At 37.3% G+C, this 19,321-nt stretch overlaps 1 long non-coding RNA gene across 1 annotated transcript in view; it reads left to right on the top strand.

Moving 5' to 3' along the window:
- The first annotated feature begins 14,494 nt into the window (after window positions 1–14,494).
- Window positions 14,495–19,321, top strand: part of LOC109118308 — a 62,152-nt gene continuing 57,325 nt past the window's right edge. The window contains exon 1 of the long non-coding RNA XR_002025635.2: window positions 14,495–14,660. This is a non-coding gene — a long non-coding RNA (uncharacterized LOC109118308). The remainder of the gene's footprint in view (window positions 14,661–19,321) is intronic.

Raw genomic sequence — 19,321 nt, 5'->3', positions numbered from 1 at the left:
TTCAATCTGTGGTCACACATTATTTCTGAGTGTCTACGTAAAGGTGCTTCTAGATGAGATTAGTTAGTATTTGAATTGTAAACCAAGTAAAACTGATTGATTTTTCCAATGTGGGTGGGCATATTGCACCTGTCATATGAAAAAGGAGGAAGAAGAGAATATTTACTTTTTCTTTTTGTCTTTCTCTCTTCCCCTCCCTCTGACTGTTTGAGCTGGGATGTCAGTCTTCTTCCCTTGCAATAGAATGCACACCATTTTCTCTCCTGTTCTCTTGCCTTCAGGCTCAGACTGGGATTATATCATTGGTTTTTCTAGGTGTAATGATTTATCTTGGTTGTTAATTTGACTGGATTAAGAGACATCAAAAAAACTGGTAAAGCACACTTCTGAGTGTGCCCATAAAGGCATTTCTCCAGAGACGGTTGGCATGGAAAGGAGAAAATACACTCTGAACATGAGTGACCCTGTGCAATAGGCTGGAGGTCTGGATGAAACAAAAAAAAAAAAAAAAAAAAAAGGGAAAGTCCACCCAAGAGCACATGAGTTTGACTTTCCTTGAACAGCCATTGCTCACCAACATCAGACCATAGCTTCTCAGCCTTCAACCAAGGACTCCTATAAATGACTCTCCAGGGACCTTCCAGGGCTTCCACCTTACACCAGGGCTGCTTGTTGGTCCCTCTTGTTCCAGCTTCTTAGACTAATCGGTTACTAGTTTCCTGGCTCACCAGCATGCACAAAGCCGTTGTGGAACTCTCCAGCTTTTGATCGTGTAATCGAAATTTAGTAAATCCCATGTTACAATGTTGTGCATGTTATATTGTTTCTATTCCTCTTAGAGAATCCTGACTACTACCTACTGGGTCTCCAGTTTGAGGCCTACAGGTCACAGGGGACTTAACCTCCATAACTTCGTGAATATATCCTCTTAGCTATTTTTCTCATTGCTGAGATAAAATACCCACACCCAAAGTTAAAGGAAAAACGGTTTATCATAGCTCACAGTTTGTAGAGGTTTCAGTTCATAGCTGGCTGGCTGCAAGGTAGGGTGGCATGGCAGAGGGGCTTTGCCGGTCAGGTAGCACTCACACCCAGGAAGGGCAGCCTGAATCCTAGCATCACACCATGAGTCAACCCCAGCATCAAGTCCTCGATCCCAGCACCGCACACCCTAGATCCAACCACCTTTGAAAAGCCCCAACTAGCTACCTATGACTACATGAGGCATTGAGGACACATTAGAAACAAGCCATGATATATAACACATGCATTTGACTAGTGTACTATCTAGCCTCCCGTCAACAAATCCTGTAAACTCTACCTTCAACATGTATCACAAATATGATCACTTCTTACATCCTTCTCCAGGATGTAGACCATCTCTGGACTGTCGCCACTAAGGAATATAATATACTAAAGTCTCACCTACATCGTTGTAGTACTGTCTTAGCTGTTTCTTGGCATATCACTTGTCATTAGACTCTAGTCTAAATGTGGCAGTCAGATCATGTCACTCTCCTGAACAAAATCTCCAAAAGTTCTCATCATACTGTCCTTACTGGGGCTTATAAGGCTATATGTGAACTGGCCCACGCTCACCCAGCCTGCTTTTCCTACACCATCCTCCATATTCTGTGCTCCCTGCTCTGTATGTGTAGTGAGCAGCTTTCTGTCTTGGTGCCTTCACACTCGTTCATCCCCCAGGAATTTGTGTGATTCATGCCTCTTCTTCATTCATACTCCTGCTCACACAGTCATCTCTCTTGAGAGAACTTCCTGATATTCTTTTCAAAATCCCTTGCCCAAAGATCAATCTGCATTTATTTATATCTGTCTTTCTTTTTCTAGAACACCTACCTCTGGAGAGCAGGACATTCTGCTTTCCTACTTTGTTTGCCCTTAGCTGCATCTAAGGCAATAAATATTTGTTGAATGAATACAGTTAAGATGCATTTCTGGTAGGGACACTGCACGGGAAGATTGAAAGAATGACAATGAGAAAAATTTAAATGTAAGAAATGGCTTTAAAACTGATGGAAAAAGTTTTGTTTCAAACACGTAGAATTCACATGGATCAAAGACAGGCTCAAATGACTTGAAATTAGCAAGCTCTTAGAAGGGGTAAAATCAACAATGTAAGATGGTAGGCAATAATAAGGATTTTAGGTGGACTGAGCAGTGTGTATTCTCTCAAGGTTTTCAAATTCATCAACAACAACCACAGCCATAACCACAACAATGCAAACACTATGCTGGCAAAAAAAAAAAAAAAAAAAAAAGCAACTTCTAAATATAAAGCAGAATTCTGCTCCAGCTGTCAGTTTACAATTGCTGAAAGCATATGAATTCTATGGAAATGCAATTTGGTCCTTCTAATTACTTGTTATAAATGTAAAAAGGCCTGGTGCAAGTCACAGAAACTGCACTGAATGGGAAAAGAATTTAGCCTTTGGGGTTGTAGAAGATTCTCTTTCACCAACCCATCTGCGACTTTTGGCCAACTAATTAGCTGTTGTAGGCTTCTAGTCATTCATTCTTGGTTGTAGATAAAGATGTCACTTCCTGGGGTAGAGACAAATGTACGTTTTCAATTCCCTAGAGTAAAGATGACTTAAAAAGTTAAAATAATTGACATGATATTATAAAGCATTTAAATTCTTGGAAAAAGTATCTTTAAATGTGCATTTTACATCTTCTTTATTTTTCCTAAAGGAAATCAGGCATACCTTCAACCAAATCTGTCATTTTAATCCATGTCCTATCCATAAGAAATGCATAATGAGTGTATTGATGAATTACTATGCAAACTGAGAAGCTGCATGCTGACTTGCTCTAGGATTCAATTAAAACTGAGCAACATTATTTTGAATAATCAAATACTGTTTTGAATAAGTAATTCAAGTAAACAATGCAATCAGTAGAAAGCGATGGTGATGAAGTGGGAGAAATTCTTATAAATATATAATCTATATTTAATTCTTATATATATCTTAAATAAAATTTCAGAGTTCACAAAATGGTAGCTTGTTGGAGTATAAAAGTTTATGCTAAAATTAATAATAAATTTCTGAATAACAGCTAAGAAGTCATTTTAGTTCTCAGTGCTTACATAACCTTCACTGGTAATATAGGTCTAATAAAATTTTAATGTTTTTATAGTGCTATACCTAGTGCTACTATTAAGACTGTCCTTGTTCAGTAGATAAGTTTAGAGCTAATACAAAGTTTGGGCTGTATCTATAGCATATTAAAAACTGGGTGGAAATAATACAGGAAAACATTCACGTGATATAGCTAAAAAATCCAAGCATCTATTTGTTTTGAATAGTCTGGATATTTTCAATATTTAGATGATATAATTTCTATTATTATTATTATTATTATCATCATCATTGTTATTATTTTTTGTGCCGGGGATCGAACTTGGGACCTTGCACTTGTGTGACAGGTGGTAGAACCATTGAGCTAAATCCCCAGCCTTACTTTATTTTTTCCAAGTGTTTGTTGTCACATCTTAAGTTACTTTTGGGATAACCTGTAGTTTAACTTCAAGGGAAAATGCAATTTTTATTGTTTGGATGCAAGGATAAAGGAAGCTAATGTTATAAACTTGAGACACTAAGCTAAAGAAGAAAACTGATTGCCAAACTGGTCAAGCATAGGGGTGTAGAGTTTGGAGAGCTTCTAGGCCTCATAACTGCACCAGCAAGCTCCTCTCAATATCTAGCCTAAATTCATACTGTTCTAGTTTAAAAATTGTCCTGAGAGAAACTTTGCAGCCAGCCAGTTGTTTAGATATTTTTCACAGTTTAGAAACCGAGCAAATGTCTGAGGAAGATCTGAACTGGCTGTTCTTCCTGTTCTCTGGATTGCACTGAGTCGTACAATGGTGAAAAAAAATTTAACACTGGAACTGCAGGGGAAGTCTAGCTTTAATCAATGTTATTAGTGAAGGCATCAGTGAAAGTTTTCTTTAAAGAATTTATGCAGCTATTTCAACTGGTTGTTAAGTTTTTTGACTTTTGTTTTTGAGATGGGGTCTCATGTTGCCCATGTTGGCCACGAACTCTTGGGCTCAATTGATTCTTCTGCCTCAACCTCCCCAGTAGCTGGGAGTACAGATGTATGCCACTGTGCCTGGTGATTATTTAAAAATTTGATTACTGGTTGATTATTCTTTCAACCAGTGTTTATGAGATATCTACTATGTGCCAGGTACTTACTGTATATAGTAGACCCTTGATTTATGAACTCAACTCATTCACGAGAGCTGGTTGTAGCTCAAATTGGTTAATGAAGGCTCAGGCCCCTCTACATAGCCTTCAGAATCTAAGAGGCAGATCTCAGATCTCAGTGACCTTACAGACACTGTCCCAGGATTTCTCCATTAACGCCACACAGGAAAGGATGGTGTAGTGTTCCTTCCAGAACTCTTTAAGGGTTAAATCTGTTTCTGAGACCATCTGGAAGTGTAAGTGGCCAGCATTCAGGTCATAACTCAAGACTCTGGTCATAAGTTAAAACTAGAATTCCAGTCATAACCCAAGTTGTTCATATGTAAGGTCAGTCGTAGCTCTAGGATCTGCTGTATGTATGTTATAAGGACACAATTTTTTTTTTATTTTTGAGAAACTTTGGTATCTTTACATGATCATGTGAGCACTTGATCTCATGAATCTTCTTTGTAGATCTTATGGGCAAAAAATCTCAGGTCTGTGTGTCTTGAGCAAAGGCAGATGTATTTAATTCATGGACATTCCAAAATTATGTATATAATAGTTTTACTTCTTTGAGTTGGTTGCTAGGGAGCTCAGTCAAAATTGTGGCCCATATCTAATAAAGCACGCAGGATCTATGACAAGGCTCTTGGAAGGTAGTTGTATCTGTGGGTTTATCTTTTTTCCTCTCTTCATCTTATAATTTTTTTCAGTACTTGGGGTTGAACACAGTCCCTTTAGCACACTAGACAAGCCCACTCCCACTGATGTAAATTCTTAACCCTCCTCACTTTATGATTTTATCATAATTTTTAATAAATGTAGCCTAGTTCTTCAGAGAAACAGAACCAGTAGAATGACTGTGTCTGTCATCTATTTATTTATTTTAAGGACTTGTCTCATACGCTGTGGGCACTTACAAGTGTTGGAAGTGGTTGTCTTCAGGGTTGGCTAGGAGGCTGGAGTCAGGGAAGAGTTGTTGTTGCAGTCTTTTTATATCAAAACTTTCAAGTAATTGGAAGAGGTCCAGTGCTATTATTTGTTTTACTCACAGTCTACTGATTTAAATATTAATCTCATCTGAAAAACCCCTGTATAGAATACACATCTGGAATAATGTTCGGCTAAATAACCAACGACAGTCACCCAGCCCAACTGACACAGATAACTAACCACTGCAATACTCTGTATTTTTGTAACTCTCTTTCAGGCCTTTGAAATGAGGCAGGATTATGAATTGTACCTAAGGGAAATATGATTTTTCTTTTCAGTGATTTGTGAGGTATGTGGCATTGCCCTTAGCTTCCTTTGGCCCCAACATCGTATCATTTAGGACGGCTAATTCTTCATCACCATGGCGATGAAGAGCTGTACGTGGCCTAACTTCAGCAAGGCAATTGTCCCTGCCACAGTAACAGATGCTTCTGCCCAGGCCCTCTGGTGCACTTGCGTCTCTCTGGAGATTTAAAGCTCTGAGTATTCCCTAAGTAGGTAATAAATAAGCACTTAGTCTTTAATTCCCTAGTTGTCTTAGTTAAGACTCTTGATCGCATGATTGGGAATACACCTCTAATTTGTTAAGCAAGAAGAGAGTTTGTTAGAAAGATTCAAATGAAGTTAGGGTGGCAGGTATTGTTAGAAACTAAGAAGAATTATATAACAGAAATCTTGGAAGTAAAGTATATACTGTGATTTTGAAGGTTAGTTGATTTTAGTATATAATAATGACTGGACTGGAATCTCTTCCTATGTCTCACCTAAATTCCTGAGGCTGAGATTTAAACAATTCTTTTTCTGACTTATTATTAGTTAGAAAGAAAAACTTCTCAGCCCGGAGTAAGAAACATGACTTGGTTGGCTGTCTGTTACAAGGCTAAGAGGTTATGGCCAGGAGAGCAGGGTCCATAATAGAAATAGCACTTTTGGGGTCCGTGCACGCGTGTGTGTGTGCATGTGCGTGTGCGTGTGCATGTGTGTGTGTGTGTGTGTGTGTGTGTGTGTGTATGGAGGGGAGAGAGAGGAAGGAAAGGACAGAGATAGGGGAAGAAAAGGGAGAGAGAATAGAGATATTAAAGTAGGATATTTCTCAGTGAACAGATACTGGGTTTGGGTAGATACCACAAACCTTGATGGCCTTTTCTATCATAATTAGTGGTTTCAATCCCCCTAGAATAAAAATAAAGAAGAATTCATAATATTAGCACGTGGAAATATTCTTAAAAGTCTCCCTAGTCAATCTCCTCACCCTACCTTCCTTAGAAACATTTTTATTAAAAAGTTTTACAGACTTTATGTAAGAATAAAAGAATAGAAATATGTATGCTATGTGAAACGCAAGTCCTTTGCCAGCACTAGCTCTCACGTCAGTAATCCCAGTTCTACCCAGTTGAGGTTAAATTTTCTATTTGGTAGTAGCCTTTGTAAATTTTCTTTGACTATATGATTGTCTTTATTCATAAAACAGCTTTGACATATAAGATCATGCCATTTGGGAAACTTTTAGTTACAAGTGAAAGAAAACTTGTTTAAAGCTAACTTAATTCATGAGGATATTTCTTACATCACAGGCAGGAAGTCTAAAGGGGGTACATCTGCAGCCACAGTGTGATAAAGGCTTAAATCTCTGGCTTTTTCAACTCTGCCCTTTTACTTTGTTGCTTGGTTTTCAGATGCCTTCCTTCGTGGTATCTACGTGAATCTTGATAGCATGTGGGTAACATGTTTCCTTGTTCATATCCAGGGCTGAGGAAATCAATTTCTCATCATGGAATAATTTGATTGGACCAAATTAAATCTTGTGCTACCTCTGGGTCAATAGCAATTGTGGTGCTAACATTGCCACATATCGATGGGGTTAAGCTTGGAGTTCTGAACAGTCACTGATGAGAGAACTGGATTACCATGCTTGATTTAGACTGATCAGAATCCACCTATGGAGGTGAAATAGGGTTAGTTCCTCTGAGTTCATGACCCACATGGGAAGGTATGAATGTATCTTGCGATTACGAGTAACGAGAGGATGGCTGTTGGGTAGGCAACAGCAGTGTCGTGTGAGTATACAACACGTGTTATTCTTCATCCCTACTATAAGCCACATAAGATATACAATTTGGTTTTTTTTGGAGTAGCGAATTATTTTGAAATTTTTAGGTAACAATCGAAGAGTAGAATTTACAGATTTATAAGGAATATAGTCACTGGGATGCTTACGAAAAGCAGACATGGACATTTTTGTAGAATTTGATTATAAACAGTGGCCAGAGAAGGACAATATTTTAGGTTTTTAGTAGCCAATTATGTCCCAAGGGGAGGGAGTCTCAAACAAATATCTGAGGGGCAGGGAGGGGATGTGGCCAGTGGAGGACAGCCTTAGAAGTGTCACTATTCCTTGCTGCTGCCTGGCTTCTACAGCCAGTCACTCCCTTATAACTCTACTTGGCAGCCTCCCTGAGTCTCGAAATGGTAATACATCAGATGGAGGGTCATAGTTGAATTTAATTGTATATTATACTAAAATTATTGATAATGTTGAGAAAGTCTAGGTAGTTTTTCTAAATATTGCTGGGTGTTATGTTAGCAACTTGAACTCCATGATGACACATAACGAAATGCAGTACGTTAGTACCAGAAAGCTCCGTCATTATCAGAAAATTGGTTCATGTGCCAAAGCTAAGCATGGTCCAAGTCACCGGTGTTCTCAGTGGCATCCAAGGATAAGTGAACTAGAGTTGTAGGCAACGTGGCAGAGTAGAAGTTAAGTTTGTTTCACATGCATCTTCCACCAGTTAGAGTAGCATATAGTGATCCTTGCGTCAAAGTCTTCGGTGATGGGTCTGGCTTGGAGAGAGGTAGATGATAGAGTCATGAGAGGTGTAAGCTAGTGACTGTTAGGCAGAGCTGAAGGAGTAATGGTCTAGAAGAAGCATTGTAGAGGAGGCCATCTGCTGTACCATTCTTACGTGGGAGCTACGGAGCAGGGAGCAGCCCGGAGCGCTGCCAGGGAAGTATAATCCTCAGTGGGGAGCCAGGAGAAGGAGGCAAAATTCAGGCAGGCTGCTCCTGCTCGAACGCCCACAGTGAAGAGGCCTCCGCGGATCTCAGCACTTTGGCTGTTGGAGATGCAGGAAGAGGGGCTCGAGGCAGGCACTAGTAGTCTGTGCTCTTGCTTGTGCTCTCTGGGCATCATTTAGTCATCTCTGCAGTGGAGCTGAAAATATTCAACCTGCCAGGCTGTGGTGAGGTTAAACTGTAGTTGCCCTTCTTGAACATAGCCTTTGTTTTCAAGTTGTTTTTCCAACCTTGCATAAATAACCTAAGATTATCCCTTAGGTGAAGCTGACATCAGCTATGGGAAAAGAGAAAAGAATCTTGGCTTCTGTATTTTCCTGTTGTTGCCACCGACCTTTTTCTGTATCCTTGGTTGTTTGCTTAAAAAAAGGTCATAGAATTGGCCACCCCATTCTTGAACTGCTGCCAACCCTTGCTTATATGCGCAGAGTCGCTGAGAATTCCCAAGGCCTAGCTTGCTTTTTAAAGCCTTTGAAATCACTTAGTGATGCTTATCAACAGCTGATATTAATGGATAATGACGAAAACCACAGATACCTTCCTAGAACTGACAGCGTAAAATCAATCTAGCCTGGGCCATTTTCTTGATAGGAAATGTTAAAAAGTTGTGAAAGCAAAGCAACATATTTTTCAACTCTTCATAAAAAATTTTTCTGTAATATTTTGTGTTAAACTATCATTTTCTGTGAATAAAATCTAATATAATTAGTTGAACTCTGAGGAACAGAAAATATATTAGAAAAATTTCAAAATCTTTAGCAACATTTTGAACTTAAATATTTAAAAATATTTTTAGAATGTGGTCATGTTATTGAACAGGCCACAGAAAGCACAACATGTTTGTTTGGATCGTGTGGATGCCATCATGAAACCATCATCCTTGGTTATGAAAATCAATTTACAAATCCTGCAACAGCAGACTCAGGGACTTGTGCTTGCCAGGCAGACGCTGTGCCACTGAGCTACATTCCTGGCCCATCACCACGTGCTGGAGGGACCTAAGGGAGGAAATTATCCTACATGTTCTCTGTGGGCACTACAGCTGTTCACGCCCAGCTTGGCTTTGAGTTTGGTTTTAGCTGGAGTTGGGAACTTTTGGCCAAAGATCTTTAGGCTGTTAAGAATCAAACCCCAGGGGCTGGGGATTTAGCTCAGTGGTTCTGCCTCCTGCCTTGCAAGCTCAAGGACCAGAGTTCAATTCCCTTGTACTAAAGAAAAAAAAGAATCAAATATTGACTTATAGGAAATTTTCTGGCTGAAATTCAAATCCAATAAATATTTACTAAGCACTTATTATGTTCAAAGCTCTATAGTATTGACTAGAAATTTGGCTGCAAATGTAGTCTTTAAGGGAGCTTAGCATCTCTCTCTTCTCTCTCTCTCTCTCTCTCTCTATCTATTTTATCCATCGGTCTGTCTGTAAAATAGCAAAAAAAAATATTTACTTTGTGCCAGGGATATTCTACCACTGAGCTATATCCTTAGCAGCCCTTTTTTACTTTTTAAATTTAAGAAAGGTTTTGTTACGTTGTCCAGGCTGTTCTTGAACTCATGATCTGCCGGCTTCAGCCTGTGCAACACTACATCTGGCTAAATAGTTTAAAATAGCACCATAATTCTCTTGAATGAGCTGATTAATTTCCCTGAAGAGGAACTCATCAATCTTTTTCTTGAGGGATATGGCCTGCATTTTCAGAGCTTAATGAGAGAAAGGGGTTGGGAGCTTCATGTGTTCAGTGTGCAGCGTTCCACACTCTTCCACCATTTTAGTTTACAACAGTGCCACTTTTAGCTTTGCTTGGAGCACAGAACCCCTCCACTTTGGCCCTCCTGAAGCAAACCCATTCTCTTCTTATCCTTTGTTTGCTGGGAGGAGGGGACCTGGAACTGTGTTCTTTTTACATTTTTTTCCATGGAACTCTACTCTTGACGCAGAAGTTAAAAAAATCGGCCTGTGTCTGGCCCCTGCCCCATCCCACCTGGGAGGTAGCTTTTGTCTCTTATTATTTTTTTTCCTCATTGAGATTATTGGTACATTTTAGGCATACAATACAGTTACATTCGCCATTGGGAGCTTGTACACTTACATGACGCATCTTGGTTCTTATTTTTTCCCCATTCCCCTGCCCTCCCTTCAAACCTCCATCCCTCCCTACTTACAAAGACTTTGCTTCTGTTTTTTCCTTTCCCTTCTTTCCTTTACCCTACCCCTCCCCTTCCGCTACCCTATTTAGACCTTTTCTTTCTATTTCACGGTTTCAATTATACATCTTGATCCTTATTCACACTTTTAGTTTCTCACACCAGAGTTTGTCTCTTATTCTGGAAACTTTCTTATGTATCTGTTTCCCAGCTTCCAAAATTTGTTAATATTAGTAGTGTCATTTCCTTTATCAGAATTCTTATCATTTTGGATTTCTTAGTGCTTATTCTTTAACTTTAACAATCTGGGCTTTTGGAAAAAAGGAGAAGTAATTCTTTTTTTTTCCTCATTGAGTTTATTGGTACATTTTAGGTATACAGGACATTTGCATTCATCATTGGGATCTTGTACCTTTACATGACAGGTCTTGGTTCTCATTTTTTCCCCTTGTCCCTGCCCTCCCTTCACCCACTCCTCCCCTCCCCATTTACAAACATTTTATTTCCAGTTTTCATTTTCTCTTATTTTTTTCCTTTCCCTTATTACCTTTCCCCTACCCTTCCCACTTGCCCTACACCTTTAGCCCTTTTCTTCCTATTTCACATTGTCAATTATATCATTAGGATCTTGTGTACTATTATAGTTTTTCACACCAGAGAAACTATTCAGTATTTACACATGTGTGACTTATTTATTTTACTTGGGAGTATATCCTCAATATGTATCCATTTTCCTATGAATGAATCTAATTTCTCATTTTTTTTTTCTCATTGAGTTTATTGGTACATTTTAGGGATACAGTACAGTTACATTCATTATTGGGATCTTGTACCTTCACATGACAGGTCTTGGTTCTCATTTTTTCCCTTTGTCCCTGCCCTCCCTTCACCCCTCCTCCCCTCCCCAAAAGGAGAAGTAATTTTTTTTTGTACAAAAATATGTACAATTACCTAGGTTTAATCCTTTGAGATCCTTGAACAAAGCACGGTCTTATATCTCTTCCACTTTGCTCTCAGATCACTGTGCGCTGGTCAGAATGGTTCTTGGTGTAGTGTGCCATGATCTCTATTGATCCAGTGAGGAGTTTCATATTCTACAAGTCCTTCCACATTCCGGATCAGAAGCGCACGACATTGTTCTGTGGTACCATGCCACCGTGGTCTTGGTACATTGGCCTTGCAGGAGTCTGGGCTCCAGGTGCTGTATGGAGAGCTGAGGCACACATGTAAGTAACTATAACAGAGCAGTGGCCCTGTTTTGTACACTGTGGATCGATGCTGTCAGTGATGCTCTGAGCGTTCAACAACCAAATAGCAGACTTCTCTGTCTTGGCTCAAGCAAAGTGACAGAAAGGCCTGAGATTTAATACCCTGGATTCCATGGTCAAGTGACCCAGACCAAACTGTGGCTCTGGGAGGTGTACAGATTTCACTTAAGTCATTTAATCTTTTGGTGCCTCTGTAAATCTTTTTCCTCTGTAAAATGGAAATAATGAGAGTAGCTCTCTTGATTGACTGTTGTAAAAATTAGAGGACCATACTTGCAATGATATATACTTATTTAACGAATTAGTAAAACACACTCTGTACACAATATACAAGCTGCACGTACACACACAGACACAGACACAGACACACACACACACAGAGTTTAAAACAGTGTGATGAGTAGAAAAGCACTATTTAACTATTTGTGGTTGTCTTCAGATTTCCAAGTGTCTGCTATAGCTTTTGCTCTTTCACTGCATACCATAACTCCTGTTAAGTGATCATTTTTTTAGCATGTTCTTTCATATGGATTTCTATCCTATAGGACAGTATGCTCTGGTAAAAAAGGAAGATTTGATATTGTAATGACTACTAAGAGTTAGTGACTTTTATTTTGATAATTTCCTGTAACTGATTATTATGGTTAACAGTTTAGCTCACAGTTGTTTCGGGGGATGGTTTGACATTTGTAAAACTCAGTAGTTCCAGGAATACCACTTAAAAGCCCACAGAGTGTCCTTGTTATAATATGCCAAACAACATAATGGATGTCTGGCACAGACGTGGAAAGAACAGAGATTTTTCTTTGTGCTTTCCAGACCCTGGTGGCCTTTCCACTTTTCACTACTGCAAGATGATCAGTTATTTACAAATAGAGTATAGTATATGGCATTCTATGTTTATGCTGTGTGCAAAAGTATCAAAAGGGGGGAGCAGAGAGAGAGAGAGAGAGAGAGAGAGCAAGGTTATTATATTGTTTCCCTGATTTCATAATTCTGGCCGTTTTATTTAGGCAACATGCAATAGAGACTTAAAAATATTGAAAATTTCTTGGTAATCTTATGAAAACATACATACATTTCCTAAATTCTTTATTGAAAGAGAAAGCAGATCAGGGACTGGGGCAGTGAGCAAAAGGGAGTCACTGCCAAATGGATGCAGGTCTTATTATGGGATGGTGACAATGTTCTGAAAGTAGATAGAGGTGGTGGTTGCAGGCACTGCGAAAATACTGATGTCACTGAATTGTTTACTTTAAAATGGTTAGTTTTATTTTATGTGAATTTTACTTCAATTAAAAAAATGCAAAAGAGAAACGAAACTTCCAAGTCTCAACTTTTTCAGCACTTGGCCTCATAAAACAGCAGTCCATTTGCTTTAAAACAAAACAAAAGACCCTTAAATCATAGGAGAATACTCTTGTTATCCTTTATTTCCCAGTGCTGAAGAATGAACCCAGGGCCTTGCACTGCTAGCAAGTCTTCTAACACTCAGCCACAACCCCAGTCTTTTTATTTTATTTTTTGACACAAGATCTTGTTGAACTGCCCAGGCTGGTTGCAGCCCACGCAGTAGCTGGGATTACAGATCTGCACTATTATGCCCATTTAATCTAGTTATTCTTTAACCTTTAAAACCGTTAGGCATGTTTATTACTTTTCAGAAAGAGCACGACACATTGCCCACTTGTGAGACCTTGTGACTACAGATTTTTGCCACAGGGACTGTTAGCAATCCTATTTTCTCATGTCATCTGTATAGCCTTTGTATGCCAGTAAAGATATTTTGATCTCTATGAGGATAGATTTGACTATACCACTATCTTCTCTTCAACTTGGCTGATAGTGACGTGGATTCTAATAACTCACCATCTATATTTTTGGGGTTGCTATTGTTTCTCTCCTCCATTATGTTCTGAGTATGTATTTGTTTAATTATGAAAGTGTAGCTCAGCATCAATGGGATTCATGCTCTTGGTGTGGAGGTCAAATAGTGTCCTTTCCTGCAGCAATATGTACATTGTAAAGGTGGGTTATATTTGATCACTTCATACTTAATTTATGAAATGATATAGTAGTTCATACAAAAGCTTTTAGTCACTAACATTTAAAAAAAATCTTTTAAGCCCTGTGGCTTAGGATCCTTGGACATGGAAAATGGTACTATGCAGAATGTTTTTATTTTATGTAGTTCTACTTTAATTGACATATATGGTACAGAGTGATACCTTCATACATGAAAAAAATGTATAATGATGACATCAGAGTAATTAGTATTTCCGCTTCCTTGAACATTTCCCATTTCTTTGTGCTGCAAACCTTTAAGTGCTTCTTTTCTAGTTCTTTATAAAATATATATTTTTTTGTGAACTACAGTATTACACTAATGGCTTTTGTAACCAACCTAAGGAATTGTGTTAAATTGACATTACTTTCTCTTTTGGTTTAGTTGAAAATAATTTCAACTGCTGGGGGAGAAACAGATATTTTGCCAAAGTCCTGGAGCCACAGTCCACGTGAGAAAGAGAGTATGAACAGTTAAGTCTCAACTGCCTGCTCACCCAGGCCACCTGGGCTTAAATCCAACTTTGCCACCTCCTGGCTGTGATTTTTAATAAGTACTCATTACTGGCATAGAGGGACAATATATTTGAAGTCTTCCACTGAAAATATAGGCAGTAATTAATATACATCAAAATAGTCTTGCTGTTGACTGGGAAGAATGGGAGAGTAGGCTTTTAAAAAACAATCTGTTTCCTAATATCACCACTTTACTTTATTCTTTGTTCTTCAGCATTATAATGGCAAGATAGAACTTGCAGTGGGCATTCTGTGACCTTGAGTAAAAAAGTAACTCACCAAAAGGCACGGCAAAAATACAGAGGAACCTGAGTCTTCAGTAACACAGCAGTTCTGTAGAGCTTTCTGAAAGACTTGAGGCATGAAGTAAAGAAATTCCTCTCAGGTAAGTTAGTACCTGCTACTTGCTGCAGAGTGTGGTAGCAACTGAAGTTATTTAGGGTACCTTAGTTGCATTAATAGAGATGTCATCATTTAATTCCATGAGTGACTCTAATGGTGGACATATTGAGAGACTGACAAGGCATGGCCTTCATCTGGTGGCTGGCTGCTGAAGGAGATAACTAGCTCCCTGACTACTGACCTTGTTGTTGCTTCATAATATGGTTGTATTCCTTGCTGAAACTGGAAATAAGAATTCAGTTGAACATTTACATGGAAAATATTACAATACATTTTTTCCACAGAGAAGGTTGAATATTGAAGTGACACTTTTTTTTTGTTTTGTTTTGAGACAGGGTCTCACTATGTAGTTGAGACTGACCTGGAACTCATTATGTAGCCCGGGGTGGTCTCGAACTCACAGCGATCCTCCTGCCTCAGCCTCCTGAGTGCTGGGATTACAGGTGTGTGCCACCACGCCCGGTGAAGTGACACTTTTAATTAGGATATTTAGCCTGGTCAGTAGGAAGTACATTCCCTTCTAGTTGATGACATTAAAATGCAGTGTTCCCATTCTCTATGCTTATTTTGTAGCAGTAGATCTGTCCTATCAGTTCCCCTTCCACTGCCTGGTGTCATACCAGTCACTATTTGGCATCAGAGTTTCCATTATGCTGTAAGCCTCCTTCTTTTGGGTGAAAGGATAGTTTCTGCTCTATATAACACAAAGGCTTTTCTTAAAGTTTTTTTTTTTGCTTATGTGGCAATAAAACTTTGACCAATCCAGACTTTATTGGTTCCACTTATTGTTTTAGAAATGGTCTGTTGCTTGGTAAGGGTTCACATTAATCTTAGACAAGTGAAGCTTTTAGTATCTGGATGTCTTTAGCGCTTTAATCGTCTAATCAAATGGTGGAGAGAAAACTGATTATACCTTCTAGACTGGATAAAATTAGGAGTCCTATGGTTTTCTCATGGAGTCTTCCTCTTAGAATTGTCTCTTCTCTTGGCATTTTCTACACTTTCATTATTTATCATCCCATATATTTTGCTATATATTGCTATATATTTTATTATAAAAAATGAGAATCAAGTAACTGAATTTCTAATTATTTTCATTACAGTGTTTTGAATACCACACACAAATGTCCTTTTTTCTTTTGACTTTTCATTTTGTTAATAAAGCTCTAGCAATCAAAACATTATAACAGCATAAATATAGTTATATATGCCTATTACAAAAGATGCTATTCAACAGAATAGAAAGCCCAAAAGTAGACCGGTACATATATGGTCTAGTTATATTCAACAAGAGTACTAAAATACATAGAAGAGAATGGATAATCTTTTCTATAAACGATACTTGAAAACTTAGCTACATGCAAAAGATGAAAAATAAAAAAGAAATTACATCCTTATAATAGACTTACATGAACTAAAATTGGAATAAATACTTAAATGTTAGAAGCAAAACTGTTAAATCCTAGAAGAAAATGTGAAAATAAATCTCCATTTTATTTGACTTGCTATTGATTTTTTGAGGGGTATGGTGCCAAGTGAATAGGCAACAAAAGTAAAAAATATAGAATGAAACTACATAAAGTTAAACAGCTTTTGCACAGCCTAGGAAAAAATTAAGAAATCATAGATAATGTATTGATCTGAGAAAAATACTTGAAAAACATATATTCAAGAAGTGGTTATTATTTAAAACTTATATTGAACACATTTATTGTCTTCTATCTTCTGTCATAAGTATTCTGCTATATTTCTTTATAGTTCTATTATCAATATATTCACAAATAATTGTTTTTGAAATTAATAGAAGTGCTTTAGTAACTTCTTTTGCATACACAGTTATACTTAACAATATAAGCACAGTGATTCATGAAAAATCTTTTTTATTTTTACTATTGCATAATATTTTGTAGTACTAATTTTTTTCAAATGCCACAATTATTTAATAAATTTATCCAACTTTATTAAAGTGTAAGGCACAATTTGCATAATGTAATATATTCATGTAAATATATGTTGCACAATGATTGCAACAATCCAACTAACATATCTATGACCTTGCATTTTGCTATGTGGTGAGAGTTTTTGTAGGATATCTGTGGTGTTTGTAGTAAGGTTTGCTCCAGTTTATATGCCCAGTAGCAGTTTATATGGGCTCTTTTCTCTCCACATCCTTATCAGTGCTTGTCACCTTTTGCCTTAATTTTGTTTTTTTTGGGGGGGTACCGGGGATTGAGCTCAGGTCCTTGAGCTTGCAAGGCAGGCCACTGAACCGCTGAGCTAAATCCCCGGCCCTTTTTTTGTTTTTGTTTTTTTGTTTTGGGTACCAGGGATTGCCTTCTTAATTTTGTAAGGAAGGTGCTATCTCATTGAGTTACTAATGTCCATTTCTCAGATAAACACTGGTATTGACCATATTTACTTATACTTGATCTCTATTTTTATGTCTTTCTTGGAGAAAATTACATTGAAGTCCTTTGCATATTTTTATTGATTTTTTTTCAAAATTTTGCTCTTTTCTGATTGAAATTGTCTTTTAAAACATAAGGTAGGGCTGGGGATTTAGCTCAGTGGTTCTGCTGCCTGCCTCGCAAGTGCAAGGTCCCAAATTCAATCCTTGGTACAAAAAACAAAACAAAACAAAAACAAAAACATAAGGTAATTGCTCTAAAGCCAGCAAAACTCTTGATTCTATATTAATGTCCCTTTTTTTTGCTATTTAAACTTAACATGAACTTTTTTCTGACCAGAAATTTTTTGCTTTTACAAGTTTTGTTCAGCTTGCATTTAGCTCTCCTTCTTGTTTCTGCTTTCTGTCCATCAATATGATGTAGAGCTATTGGAGAGAACATAATGAACTATCCTGGGATTCAGAGAGTCTGTATTTTAACTTGTTATGCCTTCCTATTTTGACAAGGTTTTTGTATGTGCAACATGGATTATGGCACAAATGTACAATATGTGATTTTTACACATTTGATTAAAGTTAATTTTCTGTTATGGAGAAATCTCAAAGTAGTTGCATTTGGCAAATGCTCAGGCTATGGAGTGAATTCTTTTGAATGTGATAAGAAAGCTATAGTGTAAGCTATAGGGTTTCCAATTATCATTTTTAAAAGCCCTGGGAAACAGATAGATGGCTTTCGGTGCTTCTTCTGTAGTAAGGACATTTCAGAATTATTTGCTGGGATCCTCATATTTTCAAGTTGTATTAAGTATTACCCTTTTAATCTTTTCTGGGCCACCAGAGTGCTCAGGTTTCTGAATGTTAGAGAAGAATTAGCCATTTATATTTATTTAACCTATTTTGAATACCATTTTTTTGTATGTGCTGTGATTGTGATATTCTTGAACTCATATATTTATGTCATTCATATTTATCACTAAAATTTTTCCTTTAAAATAATATATTTTAATTATGAATGCAAAATACAATAAAAATTTAGGCAAATAAAGTGAAGAAAAATAAAATTCATCCTTAATCCTACTAGAGATAATATTGAATTTATTGTAAAATCTTATAATGTATGATATACTATAATACATGCTACATAGTATTAGGAAAGATGTGATCAATTTCTCATTTCTTATTTGATAGGATGCATTTTATTAGTCACTATTTATTTTTAATCTATCATTAAAAATAAGACTTTATTTCTTTGATAAAAAGAATATATGCTAGTATAGAAAAGTAAAAAATACAGGTAATTTCAGTGCAAAACCAACTATTGGCATAGCTATACAGTGATACATATTTGATATCATGTTAGTTTATATACTTCTAAGCTTTAAAAAAATGAGTGTATACGAATATATCAATATATGTGTACATTTTCTAAACAATATTGTAATTTAGATTCTTTTCATGTATTTTTACTAAATTGTATTGACACATTTTATGTTTATATACATCTAAATCATAGTTTTTAATGGCTACACAATAACATTGTTGTATAATTTGCCTTATGTTGAACAGTGGATAGTATTTATATTTCTGCTGTTTTGTACATTGCCTCTGATGGACTTGGCTTAACACATTTCAAAGCTTGCTCAACTTTTGCAGGGTACATTGTAAGCCTTTTGATAGTGACTACCAAATTTCTCTTGAAAATATACTAATTGACACGCAGTAGCAAGTGGAGCCTGTTTCCACACCCTCCACACCCTCAGACCACTGGATTTTTCAGCCACAGTGCCTTTAACTGTAACTAACGGGAACCAGGACATGGCATGGGTCCAAGTGGACAGCTTATTTCCAAGTCTTGAATCTGTCACTCACTAGCTGAAAGAAATGGAATCCATGAAACAGATTCAAACAGATATCTAGGAGTTTAAAAACTATTGAAAGTTTACATAACAGACTGAGTCAATCTGAAGAGAGGATAGAGGTCAGTGACCATGAAAAGAAGGATCTCTTCAAAATAGTAAGGGAACAAGAGAAATCAATCCCAGAGCTCCTAGATCATACAAAAACAATAATATAAGACTGATAGGAGTCCATGAAGTGGCGAGAGAAAGTACAAATGGCATTAAAAAAAACAAAACTGTTCACAGAATTAATGACAGAAAACTTCCCAAACAGAGCAAAAGCATTTGACATACAGATAAGTGAGGCATATAGGACTACACTAGCCATGATAAAAAAAA

The sequence above is a fragment of the Fukomys damarensis genome, unplaced genomic scaffold (genome assembly GCF_012274545.1).
Source record: "Fukomys damarensis isolate Sample0158 unplaced genomic scaffold, DMR_v1.0_HiC HiC_scaffold_17, whole genome shotgun sequence".
Taxonomy (NCBI): domain Eukaryota; kingdom Metazoa; phylum Chordata; class Mammalia; order Rodentia; family Bathyergidae; genus Fukomys; species Fukomys damarensis.
The sequence above is the reverse complement of the archived record's forward strand: the minus strand, read 5'-3'. Positions and strand labels throughout refer to the sequence as shown.